The sequence below is a fragment of the Rhinolophus sinicus genome, linkage group LG03, assembly GCF_036562045.2.
Source record: "Rhinolophus sinicus isolate RSC01 linkage group LG03, ASM3656204v1, whole genome shotgun sequence".
NCBI lineage: Eukaryota > Metazoa > Chordata > Mammalia > Chiroptera > Rhinolophidae > Rhinolophus > Rhinolophus sinicus.
The window spans coordinates 60637523-60652646 of record NC_133753.1 but is presented as its reverse complement, the minus strand read 5'-3'; positions in this window follow the sequence as shown (position 1 = coordinate 60652646).

Sequence of the window (15124 nt, the reverse complement as noted above, 5' to 3'; positions counted from 1 at the left end):
AATCTAATAATATATATAAATCCTTATTGGGGTATTTTTTCTATTTCAGTTGTTCTAATTAGTATTTGTTAGAACATAGAAACAGTTAATTTTAATGACCTTTGAAGACAAGTTGGTAGAACTAATAATATTCAGCTGAGTCTCTTGGTGTTTTATGGCGATAACATGCAATTGCTCATCTTGTTTCTTCCTTTTCATTCTTTATACAGAGCTTCTTTTGTCTTATTGCACTAACTAGAAACTAGTACAACATTGACTATCAGACATGTGGACACCATTGCCTTCTTCCTCATTTTAGTAGAATCTCTTCTAAATTAGTGTTACCATTAATAATGAAATTTTCTGTGGCTTTTTGATAGATGCTCTTTACCAAGTTAAGTTCCCTTTTATTCATAGTTGTTAGAGTAGTCATGAATATGTATTATATTTTACTAGAGTTTTTTAAATGAACATATTGAAATAAGTTTTTTCCTCTCAAATCTTAGTTTAATGTATTTCTTCATGTTATCTGATATTTAAGTTTCTTTGCATTTTGGGGGTAAACTTTAGTTTAGTTGGTTATGATGAACTATTTTATCTATGCATAGTGTTCTAGTAACTAAACCTAATATCTTTGATTCCATGTTTATAGAAATATTTTATACATGTTTACTTTGACAGCTACAAAAAAAGGAATGCTACTCATTTTAAGGAATAGATCTTTGTCCTATACAGATTGAAGTTAGTGTAAACTTGATACTACACTGATTGAGAAGGTTTGGTAAAGTTTGCCTGTCAAACAGTCTGGACTTGGTGAGATATTGTTTCCTTTCCATGATCCTACCTTCATGCCACATTTCCTACACATACACATTTTCTACCACCAAATAAATAGCATCTTATTTATTGCTATTTTCGTAAGACTTTCAAATCTACATGAAAATTTATCATTGTTGGTTAATTCAGGTTTTCTACTTAAAAATTACCAAAACATGGGAATAAATTATGCTAATAGGTTTGAAAACATAGATGACAAGGACAAACTCATTCACTATATTCTTATGATGGGTCTTAATCTCAATTATGTTGTCCTTTTTCATTTCCATTTGGCTAGAAGTTTGTCTATTTTAAGAAAAAAAGGTTTTATTCCGAATGTTTACGAATAGTTTCCTACATACAATTTAGAAGCATTTCATTTAAGTTTTAATTTTGAAAATAAATAAGTCATCTTTTGAATACTTAAAAACATTTATTAAAAAAATTTCAGACTAGCAAAAAAAACTACTTGAATAAATTAGAAGGAAAGAAAATATTTTAAAAAGCAGAAATCAATAGAATGGAAGTTTTCTTTGTTGGGCATACTTATTTCTTTGTTTCTAAGTCATCACAAAGAACAAAAGAACTACAAAAGCAAACTCGTAAGATATAAAAATTTGAAACACCCTATCGGTTAAAGTGCTTATTTATTCATAAATATTTCAGTGTGTGTTTCACAATTGCTTCAAAGTAATGTGGGAGTAGGGAAGTAAGTGGAGTATAGATGAAACAAAATTGTCTCTGAGTTAATAAATGAGGCTGCGTGATTTGTATGTGGGGGTTCATTAAACATAAAAGTAGGCAAATCAGTAAAAGCTCTTTACAATTATTGTAAAAAATTTCATTGACTTCTTATTTAATTGCATTGCAGTCAGAAACCATGGTCTGAATATCGATTGTTCAGAAACCCGAATTTCTTTTTTTCTCATATTTATGAATAAAAATAAATAACATGTATCATATATATAAATCAAATTTTATAAATGTTCTATTTTTGTTAGTTGTAGGGTTCTTCTAAATATGTTTATTGAAGTAAGCTTATTAATAGTTCAGATCTTCTCTATACTTACCTATTTATTTAATTTATCAATTGGGAGAATTATAATGGAAATGTAAGGAGAAATTAAAAAAATCTACAATCATGATAAAATCTGCCATTTCTTGCTTTATATTAAGGTTATGTTATATGCATACAAGTTCATGGTACATTTTCCATTAGTAAAAATGCATTGTTAGAGAGAAACACCACGTATTGGTATATGACTACTCAATCTTATATGAGTTTTTGACATTAGCAATCTTTTATTTAGTATTTGCTAAGTGTATGTCTTCCATTAATTTACTTTCAAACTGTGACTCTGGTAAGCCGATAAACAATTTCTTAGATATGTTTAATCATTACATTTGATGATTCCACTGTCTTAAGGTTTTTGTTTTTTACCCTTTTACTCCCTTCTTTTGTTGTCTTCTTGGATTGACTGAATCTTCTATTCCCTTTTTCCTTTTTATGCTTTGGAATTTATCAATTCTATGTCCAGTATTTTAGTGCTCACCTTTATGTGTTAACATCAATGTTGACTTACAGGAAGATTGATCTTATTATAGATTGCGAGTTGGTCAGGAGGAAGATAAAGATCGAAAGAGTCCTAATGCATCTTCCCCTTCACCTTCCATGTTATTGCTGATATTTCAGTTCTATATTGTTTAGCCTTCTGGTCAGATATGCCTCATGCACCATTTCACATCTCAGATTATTCGTCTTTTTTTTCAGCTGCTACTGCAACAGCTAGCTCTGTGTGGACCTTGCCAGACTTTACACAGACAACATCTTATCTTGTGCCATGTACCTCTTGCCTCCCACTTTGGGACCTTTTTTGGAGCCCTAACATATTCACCCTGTCACATAGAAAGTTAACACCTTGAAGAGCAAACGTTTGCTCATTCCCACTGATCCAATATTTAACCACTAACTCCTCCACTTTCAACCTCCTCTCATTGAAGGTCCCTAGACACTTTTATAAGGCTTTTTTGGGGAAAGTCCCACGGGCTTGAGCAATCAGTCATATGTTTATATTGGGTCTTCCCCTTTTCCCACTTCATTCCCCTTCTCACTCCTTCCTGCTCTCTAGGACCGTCTTCCCCAATAGAAAAGTAGTATGTAAGTTCCTTATCTTGGCTCTGATAATTAAAGATTAGGTCCCAGACATCTGAAATTGGGATTACAGAATGGATGAGCCTGAGAAGCCTAAAACCTTGAAATGGCAGATACTGTTCAAGCCCTGCCCCATAACCTCAAGCCCTGAATTCACCTAGAGAAGTTCTGGTGAATTCCTCTGCATACTGATAGCTATGCATACCTAGAGTGTTCCTATGCATACTGATAGCTTATCATTTCAATACTTGCATCTCCATTCTTCTGCCTGAAGGCCTTCTCTAGTGCCTCGGGAGCTGGCTAAACACTTGTGCAGAACAGCCCAGAAATGCTGGGGTGAAATGTCCCCAGGATACCCTTCAATCAATGAGGAACAGAGTTGGTAGATAAGTACACCAGTTTTCCTGCCCCCGTGGTGGGCAACTGCATATTCTACAATGATCCCGAAAGAAGGATGCAGCTATGCTTGCTTAGTGGTAACCCACTCAGTAATGTATTCTTTATTGCATCTTCACTGTCTCACTCTCCGGACTACTTTACTGGGTATAGGTAAAGTATTTGGGAAGTGATCCCAAGAAACACAAGACTTTGCCTTAGTCTATGCTTAGGGAGGACCAAACAAATATAACCCAGATTCTCCTGCATCCACCAGAAAGGCAAAGTAGCTCCCTCCTCCTTGCCAGAGGAAAGCAACACCCTTTAGCCTGAAGAAAACTGAATAGTCTCCTTTTCTCTGAAGACCATGCAATGACCTTCAGAGGCAGGTACCTTATAGGAAGATGCTTGTCTTTCTCAAGAGCCATGTCAGGCCTCCAGGGCAATAACCAGAGCCAGGTCTCAGCACAGTCTGAGTATGGTAGCACCATCCCTGCATCAGGAGGAAATAGTTCACTTGCCAAAGGAATTGCAAGACCTGGCTCATTATGTGCTCTAGGAACCAGGAAAGCTCAGGGAGGAAAGTATCTTGAGGGAATTCGAAGAAGAGAAGAAAGAATAAAGGCTGCATAAGGGGAAGTTTATGGACATACTCTCTCATCCATGACCCGGAGTCCATGTCCTAGCAACAACACCTGCAGCCAGACCTGAGAGTCTGTTGGGAAGACTCCTTTAAGTTTCCCTCAGTGGAGTCCCTCTGACATCCCACGCTGTAATGTCTGAGAAAACCCAAGGCAGGAAAGGAGAGGGGCATCATGAGGTGCAGTAAACTTGCAAAAGTGATAAAAGCCTGCATGGAACTGGCAAAGGGACTGGAGTAAGAGGTGAGGCTGAAAGGATCTGAACTGATGCACAAGAGATGGTCCACATTCCAGGGTTTTCTTCCTAGGAGATGTAGTAGAGCCCTAAACCAAGAATTTGAGCTTTAATGTTAGGAAGTCCTTCACTTTGTTTTTAAATAAACTATTGTTTAGAACAGTTGTAGATGTACAGAAAAATTGCAGAGGTATTAGAGTGTTCCCATGTGTCTTGTACTCAGTTTCCTCTACTATTAATATCTTACATTACGTAGTACAGTTGTTACAAGTAATGAGCTGATATTGATATATTACTATCAATTAAAGTCTATAGTTTATTCAGATTTCTTTAGGTTTTACCTAATATCCTCCATTTTTTTGTTTTGTTTTATTGTTGCTGTTGTTCTAGAATCCCATCAAGTTTACCACATGACATTTAGGCATCATGCTTCCTTCTTCATGCATCATTCTCTTGGCTATGGCAGTTTTGCAGAATTTTCTTGTTTTTGTTGACCTTGACAGTTTTAAAGAGGACTGGTCAGATATTTTGTAGAAGCATGCTCATTGAGATTTTTCTGATGTTTAACTCATTATTAGACTGAAGTTATGGGTTTTGTAGAGGAAGACGACAGAGTTAAAATGCCATTTTAATCACCTAATGTAACGAGTATATACTATCAACATGGCTTATCATTGCTGATATTGGTCTTGATTACCTTGCTGAGATAATGTTTGTCAGTTCTTTACTGTAAAGTTACTACTTTCTCTCCTCTTAATGTCTGCCTCCTGGAAAACTGTATCTAATGTATAAGTCTACTTAGTGATCTTATCATAAAACCTCCTACTTTAAATTATACCTAAGCTAATAAAAAACAATTTACAAACTTGTCTTATTCAAATTACTACCAATATTGTTCTCATTCTTACAGATGAGATAGGTAAAACGTGGAAACGTTAGCCAGCTTGTTTAAGGACTCAACTTGCAAAGACAGAATGAGTGAATGGGAAGGTAGTGTTCTGCCTGGGTGAGTGGTGCCTCTTTTATAAACTACATGAGTAGAGCCAAGCCAGGAACTGAAGACACACAGAAACTGATCCTACTAGTCAGTGATCATTTAAAACTCCCTCTTATAATCTTGGTTTGACTTTTAAAGTGACATCTTATCTGACTAGAATTGGCAGGGGACCAATATTCTAGCACATTCAATTTTGGAATTCCCAGAGATCAATTATTTGTTCTGAGGTGGTATAAGTCTCTGTTTAGTCTTCAGGACTCTTTGCAATGTCATCACTATGAGAATCCATTGACTAAACTATCTAATGGTTCAATCAGTTTATGTGTATTGGTAATATTTAATAAGCCTGTATTAGGGCATAACATAGCTGACTCTTCGATTTTCAGAAAATATGTTTGCACATTATAAGGAATTATAGAAATATAAGAAGCAGATGCCCAGGTCTTTCTCTTCTGCCAATTCTGTGGCAAGGGGTGCTGGAGTACTGATAAAAAAAGTCTGCCTAATCCACACGGCTTTCTATCATATACTATTAAGCTACAGCTCTGTAAAAACTGGGCCAAGAAGCTCAAATAATCTAATAACATTTGAAAAGATACATTATACTGACTGTGCTAATGTTGTGGGCTATATCATACTAAATAATATAATTCATAGATTATTTTAGTTCAGATTCTAAAGGACTAAACAGGGATAAAGAAGACTGATATTTCCACATAGGTCATCTTATATCTTCCCCTTCTAGTCTCACTGATGCTAATGTGGCCATTGTCTCATGCCTGAACATCATATACTTCTTATTAATCTGGTTTATTCCCTCTTCTAACTTATCCCACACTATGTTGGGTTTGCCTTCAAAAGACACTGCTTTTATCAAGTAAGTCTCCTTCTTAAACTTTTGGTATCATTTTGTTTTGGGGACACAGAAGATGACAATCTGGTCTCAGCCTCTTCCTGTTTCTACTCCACAACCAGGCAGCTCTATTTATGTCCCAGTAAATTCTGAGCATTTTGAGTTTTGCTTTTGCTTATAGTATTACCCTACCTGTCTCACAATGGATTTCATACATCTCCCATCATCTTGTCAAGAGTCTTACTTCTGAAGTCTTTCCTCAAATGTTCTCACTGATTTCTCTTTATTTTAAAACTAAGGTGGCCTCTACTATTCATTTTACACTTTAATATTGCCAATAGTGAAGCATGTCCTTACTGATCCTTCATCCCCACTACGCCTCACTAGTTAGAAAGGAGACACCCAGCTATCTTAACATGACAATCCATGAGGAAGCAGTGTCTCTCTTTACTAGCTCTTCTCTAATTATGTGTAGAGTGAAGGACATCATACCTAAATGCCAGTGAGTTCCTCAGAAGATGATTTGAAAGAACCATTTAATTATTTTCCACTTTGAATAGATAGGTATGGGTAATGATGAATATTCTTTCCTTAAGAGTGTATATGAATGTAAAAGGATTACAGCCGCAATCAGGATTCAGAGATCATTTCTTTTTGGTTAATAATATTCACAAATATTTCAGCTTGTATATGGACATGATGTACTTGTTTCAGACTACAAGTTCACATCTTTGAGAACTTGAAAACAAATCTCTCTACAGGTATACATTAAGCAGTGTGGTGGCTGCTGTGATATGTTGCCCAGATCCTCACTCAGGAATTAAGGGCTGATTCCCAAGCTGAGACAGCCTGCAGCTATCAACCTTCTTGGGGCTTTCTCAGTGGCAGAGAACAACCTTGTCCAAGGTCATGCCTCTTTCCTGGATGGACTGCATCCAATGAATGATTATCCCAGGACTGGGGTCCCAGCCTGACCCTCTTGTCCCAGCTGTGGGCAACTCTGAAGTGTAAATTGATCTTTAGATCTCCTTCCAGGGTTGGATGAAGTATTCCACCCAGACAGCACGGCAGTTTGACTTGTTCCTCTGCTCAGTCCTACTTACTTCCCTTCCTTTCCCCAGTTGAGGATCACAAGAGCACTCTCTGAAACCCTCCTGCCTGCTACTCTCCACCTTACAGTCTGCCTATTGCAGATCGAGTTCTTAGAAAGCAGGGAAACAGATACGCGTACAATGAACACTATGATCTCTCCATTTTGCTAAGTTATCATCTTCTCTTACGAAAACTCAACACTTTTATCCCATGGAGTAGGACACAGGGGGATAAAAGGGAGGCATAAGTGGAATCTGAAGCTTGGAATATAGTGTGACCTAGAGGACTGAAGCCTGCAAGAGCCAAAAAAGACATTAGGTGCCCACTACATGCCTGGTATCATAGTAGCAACATCCGTGTTTTCCCCTTCTTCCCCATTTGACAGTTTTTAAAGACGACTTCTCCCCATTTTACATTTAACCTAGCCATTTGTAAAGTATCTGGATTCTTTTTTAGAGAACTTTTATGCTAAGGGTTAGAAGTATGTCTGCTTAGAGAAAATCTAAATGGCAGAGAAAATTAGGTAAATCATGTTTCCAGAAACTGATTGCACCAGGAGGCTGTGTGCTTTGGAGTAAGGGAGATATAGTAATGTTTGGAAGCATGCCCACAGAGTGGGGGCCGGAGTTCAGATGGGGTTAAGTGCGTTTTCTACTTCCCTAACTGCACCATTGTGGGTGGTAAATAGGAGAACTGGTCTTTTGTACTTTTGCAGGGATAAATGGTTGGATTTTCTCAAAACTATTTAAAATGTCCCAGCAGGCATGTGCAAAACAGAAGAAAAGGAACATGTCAATTTGAGCCTGTCTTGTACATTCACCCCAAAGTGGGACTTCTGTGGCTCTTAAGGACAATGGGCTCAGGGGTGACAGATTTCCCTACCCCTAAAAAGCCTCACTTAAATAATCAGAGATGCAAACAAGGAAAAGCCTGTATTAGCACTAGAAGGTAAAGAAGAATACCACGACATCTGGTGTATTTCTTGTAGTTGTTGACAGTATGTAACCAATGGGATGGGATGGAAGTCAAGAGTGGTCACTGCTTTACTATTGTGGATTAACAGCAATGGCTACTTAGGAAAAGGGAAGATCAGTCTTAAGGCTAAACCAGCAAGGCTTTTTCCTGATAGGGAGGCTTGCTGGCAAGGAGGGGAACTGTGGATGCCTCCTCAGAGTTCAGTAGAATTGTATTAGGAAAGCTCGTCACCCTGGTAGCAACGACAAACAGTGGAAGCCAAGCAGTCAAAGCCAGTTTATTCGCTCGCTTCCCTCATGCTAAAGTGCTAATGGAAACATCAACAAAAGAATGTTAACAGATCTAAAATTCTGGAAAATGTAAGGGCTTAGGTCTATTTAATCCAAGAAGATGATAGTCACCTATTTGTCCCGCAAAATTAGTTGGACTTTTCTAAGGTTCTAATCTTATGCCCTTAAATTTATTTTTGTAAGAGCTGTTAACAAATAGTTTATCGTTTCTCATTGATTCAGGATTTAGCAGGAAAAAGTTAGCAATGAGATTTGGTGAAGGTAAGTGTTTGGGGAAAGAGTTATTTGCCTACAGATAAACAAAATCAGTGTGACTGTTATTAGAATTATAATTGATTCTGAAACCCATTGAGCTCAGATATTTAGGTTATTAATGATAGACTATTCTGCGGAAAAAAAAACAATTGATCTGTATTTATATTTTTATGAAGAAAGCCTGTTTCTTCCCTCAATTATTAAATATTGAATAATCTAAAAAAAAAAAAGAATCTACTAGTTTGACAATAAGACACCCTAACTCACTCACACATCCATTTAGGGAGTCACAACTTAAGGCCTTCCCAAGAAGGTGAAGTGTGACTCCATAGACTAGATTAAATCCTCTCTATGTGCTCCCATAGCATTTCTAACATCTTTTAATATCACTCATGTCTCTCATTCTTGTAATTAGTAATTGCTCTTTACTTTTCCTGCTAGGCTCTAAAAACCATTAAGTCAGGGACTATGTAATGTCTCTCTAGTCTAGAACATAGGTAGCATACCCCTTGTGCTACTTTAAACATTTCCTATGATTCTCTTCATTCAAGATTAGACTTTTGAGAAAATAGGAACTTTATGGAACAGTAAGAAAAGAAAGATGGTATACAAAATGAAGCTGCAAATTGAAAAGATCATTAGAAGTAATAAAGACCAGCATGGAGACTGAAGGCCATTCCTGAGAAGCTCTCTCAGATTGTAGAGGATCTGAGATTGTAAATTGTAGGGAACCCCTCTTAAGTTGGAGACCAGCACAGCTCAAACCTTAAGACAGTGACTTGTTCCAGAGGCACAATTTTAGATTCAAAAGTCACGAGAAGGAATTCCATCCTTTATAATAACTCTACTCATGAAAGACCTTAAATGAAAAGCCATGGTCCATAGCAACACTTACTGAAATCTTCTGCCTTCAAACTACCCATCTCTCTGACACCTTTCCACATTTTCAAAGGAAGCTTTTACCCTCCTCCCTCTCTTTGGTCTTTGATTCTTTCCTCTGGGAGGAAAAGGTTCAGTTTATCCCTATAAAAACATAAGCCTTTCCATAAAGTTCCCCTTTCTTTCCCTTTAGGCAAGAGTATTTACACGCTTCTCTTTGGTGGGCTGGGGAAAGAAAAAAGGAGGAAGTCTTTCTCTTAGGCTGTTAATTTTTATATTGTTACAGATTGAAATGTGTCTGTTTGCTTATTACTTCTGTTCTCTTGTTATAGTGTCTTCCTGAACATCTGTTCTGTCCCCCATATCTATATTTCATCCAGATAATATATCCTCTTTGATCATTTATCTGTCATGTATCTAAGAAGTGGGTAGTTAAGAGTCAGGCAGGGATATTCTGTAAATCTATAAATCCTTTCAAAATCCTTGCCCCCATGGTGCTGTCTCCTGGATTTCTGTAGCGTTGGCACTTGGCTTGCAGCTAGGCTTGGAATGCAACAGCTTTTATATTGAGTTCCAGCAGAGAATGATCAGGCCCTGGAGGTGAACTGGTATGGATGCCTAAGCAGGCAACATGGCTAAGCTAAAAAGAAAATCCGTGTGTCTACATTCACATCTCCAACAAAGAACCAGTGCATCCGACCTGAGGCTTGGTTTCATTTCTCCATAATATTGGTAAAAGGGGTGTATCATGGATTGACTTTATCTTGCTTCAGAATCTACCACAAGAAACACCTCTGGACTCCTGCAGAATCAGGTCATGGTGGACTCCAGAAATCTAAATTCGTAGGCCTTGTAGTTTGCAAACAGACTTTGTGAGCAGCACGGATGGGCTCTGTTGTATATGGGCAGCGGGTCTCTCCAAGTGGCCACAGATCGTATTGCTTTACTGATGGCTCGTTCATGTTATATAGTCTTTGGAATAGTAGGTGGAAAGAATCCTCAGGGTCAAACTGCACTGTTGGCTTTATGCCAGCAGTCTTGGATAAACAGTTTCATCCCTCTTTGGGTCAGCATTGGAATTAAAACATGGTTCATCTGCCTTATGGCAGATTCTCCCATTCAGTTGGGTTAGACAAATCAAGAATTCACAACTCTGTTATTGTTGTTATTATAAGACAAGGACCAGTCTGAAATTTGTCTCTATTCCGATTCACCCTGCCCTCAGGGTCAATTTCTAGGGGTCCAGATTTTTTAAAAAGTTGGATTTTCAGTGAATTCTCAACCTCATTTGGACTTCTGAATATCAAGCCATACGCTGTATATTTCAATGTCATATTGGAAACTGGCATCTATAGTGCTGCCAGAATTTTGTAACATTTAATGAATTACCTTCTCAAACATGGCTTAGAAGGCAGTTTTCCCTCTAACAGTGGGCAGCCTAGTACAGCAAAAAGCTCATAGACCTTGGAGTCAAGCTGGCCCAGGTGTTGATCTTGGTCTCTACAACATTCCCAATATATCCATGATAAACAATAGAAGCGAGTTTTAGTGTCCTCACTTAAAAAACAGATATACCAAAAATAAGAGGTGATGGAATATAAAGCACCTAGGAATTACCATGTATTGGTAATAGTGCTCACTAAGCCATGATTCTCCCTTCTTTGTCCTTGTCTTGTGAATAGCAAGTTCAAATTGTTACTCAGTGAATGCAGGAAGTAATTCCCATTGACCAAATGGTTCACTGGTCAAAGTTCAGTTACCTAAACCCGATGCAAACAAATTTCTGGTGTGTCTTTCTCAGTGAGATGTTATCTCAAGATCCTCTACAATAGTATCAGTTTATAGGATTGCATTGGCTCAGTTCAATTTTCATTACTTCTGAATGCCACTCCAGGTAATAAATACACTTTTCCATTACATACCTTTTCTGGTTAAAAAGGGGTACATTAGAAAATGACCTAGAGTAGGACATTGACTCCAAGAGATATGAAACCTTCCTCTCCAAAGAGGAATTGGCATCTACTATCTCTACATGCACTGCACCATTCTATTATATTGCGTTCTAACTTGGCAAAGAAAATCCAATGTGGCTAGACTGAGCTGCAGACCCTCAGTCCTTAACAGAAAGGACCAGTTGTGTGCTGGGAACACTGTGGTCAGCAGTGTTTGATTCTCTCTCTAGATGCTTGGCAGTAGAATTAACCCCAGACTTCTTGTGTTAGGGGAACCACCTGGGCTATAACTTGTTCCCTTGCTCTCTCAGCTTCTATGAATATTCTAACTAGCAGAAAGAGAAGTGATTTGTGAAGATCTATAGGAGGGTTTAGCATGATGAAAGGTTTCTTTTGACAGAGTCTGGCATGGTGTGCCAGAGTGAATGGGACAGCCTCATTTCTTTTGCTTGAATACTGATTATTCATCTAGTTCTGTGTGGGTCTCAGGAACAGCACGTGGGCATAGTTAGCACCTTCAAACTTGGTCGGTGTGTCATCACTAGAACTCAGAAAACCTCCTGGTAAGTTACAGGATTTTTGCTATGTTAAAAAAAATTAAGGGCTTTATTGAGGTATAGTTCATATGTCATAAACAAACTTTACATATTTAATGTACATAAGTTTTGACATGTATATATGCCTGTTAGACTATCACAATGAAAATAATGAACATATTCACCATTGCCAAAAGGTTCATCTCACCACTTTATAACCCCTCCCTCCCATTGCTTTATTGTCACTATTTATTAATTTCCATTTTCTAGAATGGAATCATGTAGTATATATTCTGTTTTTAAAATGGCTTCTATCATTCAGCATACTTATATTGAGATTCATCCATACTGTTGAATCAATAGTTTATTCCTTTATATTGTTAAATAGTATTCACTGTATATATACACCATAGTTTATTTATCTACTCATCTCTTGATAGATATTTGGGTTGTTTCCAGTTTGGGGCTATTGCAAACAAAGATGATACGAATGTCTGTATACAAGATGTTACGTGGACATAGGCCTTCATTTATCTTAGATGAATATGTGGGTATGGAATGGCACTGGGTATAGATTGTGTAGCAAGTGTATGTTTAACTTTTTTAATGAAACTGCTAAACTATTTACAAATGTCACTGTACAATTTTACCTTTCTACGGTCAGTGTATGAGAGTGAAATTTGCTCCATATCCTCATCAGCACTTAGTATGGGTCAGGAGTAACAGGCAAAAATAAGCTGCACCAGCATTTCTCCAGCTTGGGCTCAATTCCACATGTATCATTTCCATCTTATAAGGTTGGATAAGCTGAGCAATAACCCATTGTGACTTAATGGGCCAGATATAACCCAGCTTATAACAGAGGAGACACATGGTCTCTTCGTGTTCCCACGGGCAAGCATTCCATCTCTACCAGGCCCTGGTAACACCTCCAGGATCAGTTTCTCAGAGGTTTCTCTGTTGTAGGTGACATGGTCTTGCTTCACAACCCCAGGGCCTTCCCATAAACTCTACAATGAAACATTTCCCACCACTGACACCACCAGGTCTGCTGAATCATCTGACTGAAAAGATAAAGTTGCTTGCATCATAGGTTGGACCTGCCAAAGAGCACATTTCTACTCTAGACCCCACTTAAAATTGGCAGCCTTTTGAGTCACCTCATTTACAGGCCAAGTATCTCAGGTGAGGGATTTGCTGTCCTGAGAACCCAGAGGTTGATCAGGCATTACACTTCCTTGTTTGTGGCAAGGCTTGCCAAATGCAGCAATTTGTATTTTACTTTGGGGATGTCCAGGTACATTTCTGGTCACTATATCTGTAAAAACTTGATTAGGCCTTTTGAGTCTCTTCTTTTGCTCGGCCTGTTCCAAACCCTTTGGAGTATAATTTTTCTCCTGATAATGCCACCTTGGGCCCTTGAGCCATTCTCTACTGCTTGGGTCCATTTCTATTTCTTTGAAGTGTACTATCTCTTCTAATAAACTACTCTTTCACCACTTAAAAAAACACCCCCCCAAAAAACACCTTGATTAATATTACAGATTCCTGAGTCGTAGAATGGTTCCTCTCTTGCCTTCCAGAGAACATGGCCTTCAGTATACTAGCCACCTCTTACACATCCTGCCTCGTCAGCATGTTTTCATGGATGTCACGGATCAATGTGATGTTCTTTACATATTGACATTGCCTAGATCTTGTCTGACTATTTTATGACAGCTAGGGAGAATTATAGTTTATAAATTTATTTTCTTATCCAATCCATGCGAATGAATTTTATCCCAGGGCTGTTTTTAATATTCTTTCCTGAATTAGATAGGAAAAAAAAAACCACCCACATTCGCCTAATCAATAGCTGTATACAATTTACTCATTAATCTGCTCTTGCAAAGATACCACCTCTAGTACAGTGGCTGCAATTATGGTTTCTACTTGGCAGAGTTTGCAGGAAAATACAGTCATTTTCAGGATTCATCCTTGCCATAATGTAATGAGGCACCCTGCGGTCTACCATGGAAACTCAGGCATTTTAACTATGCTCAGCATGGGTCATCCTTTTCTTTAGGCTTCTAAGTGCCACTCTAATAGTTTGCCCTACCCCTTAGGATGGGGAGGGAGGGTGTTCAATCTTATGTACCAAAGTCAATGAATTCTTGCTTATTCAGTCTTATATTCCAGTCTTCTTGATCAAGAATCTCAAAATCCAGTCTTACAGATACTTCCCTGGCCAGCACATGCTGACTACTTCTTACAATTTTCTATGCTTATAATCTCTTTCTTCCCTATGGCCCAGATGTCTCTAGCCATGTTAAAATGGGATAACCGTAATTATACATCTGGGGGAAGTTTCTGATGGGAGCTGCTCCTACCTTGTCTGGGGGAGGACTATACAATATCTTCCCACAGAGTGGGGATGGAGGTGAGGGGGGTACTAGCTCCAAAAAGGAGTGTGACTTTAGTTCTACAGGCTCTGAGGGTTTAGGGAAGTCCAAAGAGCCACAAAATCTGGGTGGGATCCCATTCACCCAGATATTCCTATTCCATGTCAGATTTCTAGGTTTTTCCTAACCAAGGCCCTAACCTTAAAACAGCAGATCTGCCTTGGCTGAGAGTTCAATCATCTTTGCAGCTCAGCCACCCTAACTATCAGACCTTTAGTTTGTTCCTTAGCTGGGTCTACTCTTCTATTGCAGAAGGTAAGAGCCTTTTTGAAAACTATAAGAGAAAAACCAACTAATGAACAAAGAAAACAATGAAAAGATGGCAATACTGTAGATGCGACTGCACTTTCTCCTAGCTTCCAGACTAACCATAGAATATTCTTTGCTCCATATAGGACCCCTGGCTTGCAGTCCTTTTATCTCAGAGAGAAAAAAGGAAGATATAATCTCAGAATTCAGGCACATCTACTGATATCACACATGTACTACATCGGAGGAATACTTGAGTAAAGATTCAAACCACTGAGCAAAAAGGGAGATCAAGATGAGCGAAGGTATGGAAAGGAAACAATGGCGAATAATAAACCTTTAAATAGAAATCAATCTGAATGGACATTAGGTTATCTGGCAATGCATAGCATAACTGCCAAATTAGG